Here is a 4401-nt window from a genome sequence, read left to right as displayed (position 1 = left end):
TTCAGAACTGGGAAGTGAGGCTCGCAACATCTGCGCTGCCTTTTAAACCAGGTGCCTTTCCATCGCCCCCTGGTGGTTTCACTTGGCCATTTCACTGAAAGTCCCGCCGTTCCTCCCTCCCTCCCCCCCCCCGTAGCACATCTGGGTCACACCCTCACCTCCTTTGTTATTTTTAATAGCAATAAGAGCTTCTTTTAAAAAAAATTCTTTTCCCAAGTAATTTGGATCTTTTTTTGCTTCCCAGTTTTGCACGAAGTCAACCGTCGCAGAAATCTGTGTTGGATTTTACAGGACGTTTAAGGTTGATGCCTCCCTTCGGGAATGCAGCCTGTTCCCTACCTGGCCACAGGTGACTCACCTGCACAGGTAGAGCAGAACCTTCGGGTGAGAGTGGATGTATACCGCATGTCGAAACGGGTTCAGGAGGTGCCTCCTGAACCATATCCCAGTTCAGGAAAATCCATTCTTTATTATTTACGTCAGTCCCAAAATTTCCCTCGCTAAGGAAAGCAGCCGTTACGTGAATCACTGCACTTGCTCACCCCGTTTTACGACCTTTCCCTCCACAGCTGTTAAGTGAAGCACTGCGGTCGTTAAGCGAATCCGGTTTCCACATGGACTTGGCTTGTCGGGTGGTCGCCAAAGGGGAACCACGTGACCCCCCAGGATGCTGCAACCGTCATAAATACGAGTCAGTTGCCAAGCTTCTCAGTTTTCATCACGTGGCCAGTGTGAAAAAGTGTGAAAAACGACCATGTGTCACTTTTTCCACGGCTGCTCTAACTTTGAAGGGCCCCTAAGTGAACAGAATCAGAATAGAGCTGGAAGGGACCTTGGAGGTCTTCTAGTCCAGCCCCCTTCTCAAGCAGGAGACCCTAGACCATTTCAATCCATCAGTTAATCAGAATAGAGCTGGAAGGGACCTTGGAGGTCTTCTAGTCCAGCCCCCTTCTCAAGCAGGAGACCCTAGACCATTTTAATCCATCAGTTAATCAGAATAGAGCTGGAAGGCACCTTGGAGGTCTTCTAGTCCAGCCCCCTTCTCAAGCAGGAGACCCTAGACCATTTCAATCCATCCATCAATCAGAATAGAGCTGGAAGGGACCTTGGAGGTCTTCTAGTCCAGCCCCCTGCCCAAGCAGGAGACCCTAGACCATTTCAATCCATCCATCAATCAGAATAGAGCTGGAAGGGACCTTGGAGGTCTTCTAGTCCAGCCCCCTTCTCAAGCAGGAGACCCTAGACCATTTTAATCCATCAGTTAATCAGAATAGAGCTGGAAGGCACCTTGGAGGTCTTCTAGTCCAGCCCCCTTCTCAAGCAGGAGACCCTAGACCATTTCAATCCATCCATCAATCAGAATAGAGGCTGGAAGGGACCTTGGAGGTCTTCTAGTCCAGCCCCCTTCTCAAGCAGGAGACCCTAGACCATTTCAATCCATCAGTTAATCAGAATAGAGCTGGAAGGGACCTTGGAGGTCTTCTAGTCCAACCCCCTGCCCAAGCAGGAGACCCTAGACCATTTCAATCCATCCATCAATCAGAATAGAGCTGGAAGGGACCTTGGAGGTCTTCTAGTCCAGCCCCCTTCTCAAGCAGCAAAAACCTCCAGTATAAATCAACGGTTCTTAATTCAAGGACCCCCCTGCGTTTATTAATGTTTCATGCCACCCATCTCCCCTCCACCCCAAGTGACTCTGGGGGGTCTTACCAGTTATCAAACCGGTAAAGACTAATTAAAAGATTAAAAGGACACAGTTTAAAACATTATTAAAAATTGCTTGTTCCCCAGATTTCCCCCTTGCACCGATCAAAGGCTTGGGGGGGAGGGGCTATCTGGGGCTTCCGTCAGCCGGGAGGGGTGTGTGTTTGTGTGTCTGTGTGGACACTGGGCTGTGTTTATTTATTTTTGTTTACCCCACTGAGTTGTCGAACCTGACACACTCCTAAGGACCGACAATGGTGTTCAACTCATTAAGAACATTTTCCCACAAATTAAAAACCAACATCACAAACCCATGAGCCACACTGTCTTGGGAGAAGACGGAAGCACCAGACGGGCGGTTCTCGACTTACAACGGTTCCAAGTGACAGCTGAAAACATACGACAAGTCCTCACGCTTACGGCTAACACAGCATTCCCCATGGTTATGGGATTGAAATTTGGACACTTGGCCACACAGGCATTGTATTTATGCTGGTTGCAGGGTTATGTGATCAGTATGTGTGGCCTTCCCAGCTTGGTTGGTGGTGGGTGGGGCTTGCTGGATGCACTTAATGACTGTGTGACTCACTTAACAACCAGAGTGATTCCCTTAACAACCGGGATGAAAAAAAGGTTGCGAAATCAGCCAAGACTCATTAAAGCAACTCTCTTAAGCCGGTTTTCCTGCTTCGTATCTAAAGTTCTGGTTCTAATGGTGGTCGTAAGTCGAGGACATGAGTCAAACTCTCTACTCTCTTGCACCCCCTGCCTCCTGACATAGGACACACTTTTTTTTTTGGCTAATTTCCCTTTTCCTGCCAACATATCTAAAAATGTGTCTTTCCATTGCTTTTCGCTTGTTACAGGAAGGCACATATTGTTATAGAATAACAGAGATGGAAGGGACCTTGGAGGTCTTCTAGTCCAACCCTCTCTTAGGCAGGAACTCCTACTTCAGACAAATGGCTCTCCAATCTCTTCTTCAAAACTTCCAGTGTTGGAGAATTCACAACTTCTGGAGGCAACTTATTAATTGTTCTGTTAGGAAATTTCTCCTTAGTTCTAAGTTGCTTGTCTTAAGCCTCTTTGCGCTGTTTTTCTGCAGGAATTCTCTACTTGCTAGATTTTTTTTTTTTTTAAAGAAGATTTTTCCTGGAAATGGAGATTCTCAAACATCCAGGTCCTGGTTCTGCCAAAGGTGCTTTTTTTTTTTCCTCAAGGCAACTGGGATTTCTGGTTTTTCTTTGGAGACATTTCGTTTCTCATCCAAGAAGCTTCTTCAGAGTTAAAGAAGCTTCTTGGGTGAGAAGTGAAAGGTCTTCAAAAGAAAAAATAAGTTGGCTTCTATGTACCCGAATGTACAGCCTAAATGTTGGACGTGTGGTTCTCTCGATGCTACAATATTATCATATATGGTGGACCTGCCAAAAGGTTAAGGCATTCTGGATAAAAATATGGTGGATTATGAATATCTTTAAAAGAAGGATAAAGTTTATTCCTCAGTTATTCTTGCTAGGTATAGGTACTGACTTTACAGTGGTAGAGACTAACTTGATTCTGCACCTAATAACGGCAGCAAGACTGTTGGTGGCGCAATATTGGAAGAAGGAAGACTTGCCTACAATCCAAGAATGGACATTGAAAGTCACAAACTTAGCCGAGATGGCTAAAATATCGGCATATCTTAAAGATCACTCAAATGAGAGATATAAACGAGACTGGAAAAAATGGATTGACTATATACAAAATAAATACGGGATCAAGAAACTCCAGTTAGCCTATGCTTAAGATCAGAAATGATTTAAATTGTTTAAAGTTGGTTCAGCAAGAAGAAGCTAAGGTCAATGTAGAATGTCATTAATTTCTTTATTTCTTTTTTCTCAATAGATTTTAGACTGTGTTAGTTAAAAATCCATACCGTGTATGGGTTCTGGGAAGTCGGGGGGGGAGGAGGAGGGGGGGTGGAGGGAGGGAGGGGCACACACAAAAAAATTGTACTTCAATGTCTTAATGATTGACGAATGATGAAATATTTGTGTGTTTTTTTTTTTAAAGAAATAAAATAAATATTTGACAATAAAAGAAAAAATAAGAAAGTCCATCTGCCTCTTGAAAAAAACACCTTTGAGATTCTTCCTGGAAGTTTTCCAGAAAAGTTTGGACAACCATTTCTCCGGGATTTTAGAAGGACTCCTGCCTTGGACAGGGGTTGGACTAGATGACCTTCAAGATCCCTTCTGGCCCTATGATTCTGCAACTCTATGATTCTCCTTTTCCTGGGCATGCATGTCTCTTTCATCACCTAGCCCCCTCAAAAAAAAAAAAAAACCTTTGCCTCTACAATGCCTTACTAAATGAACCCCCCCATTTTATTTTTCTCTCGCGAAGAATGCACGGAGATTCCTTCCAATATCCTCCTTGTTTTGGTCAGACTTTCCCATCGTCCTGAGGATTGCTCGGCACGAGATCCTATTCGGTAGCCCTCTCTCTCTCTCTTTCTCTCTCCCTCTGCTTGTTGTCGTTGGCTCTCTTGAAATCCTGTGTTTGACTTGGAGCAAGGATGTTTTCCCGAGCGAAACTTGGCTCCAATCCTCCATGGCTCATTTTGCAATTCTAGATGCCAAAGAGGGTTTATATCCGAGGGGTTCAAAGATACATTGGACTTGAACCCAAGTTTTTTTTTTCTTCATGCTTTTT

The sequence above is a fragment of the Thamnophis sirtalis genome, unplaced genomic scaffold (genome assembly GCF_051295495.1).
Source record: "Thamnophis sirtalis isolate CommonGarterSnake01/CBP01778 unplaced genomic scaffold, rThaSir2_p1.2 scaffold_11, whole genome shotgun sequence".
In the NCBI taxonomy this organism is placed as follows: Eukaryota; Metazoa; Chordata; class Lepidosauria; order Squamata; family Natricidae; genus Thamnophis; species Thamnophis sirtalis.
This window is presented reverse-complemented; position numbering follows the sequence as displayed.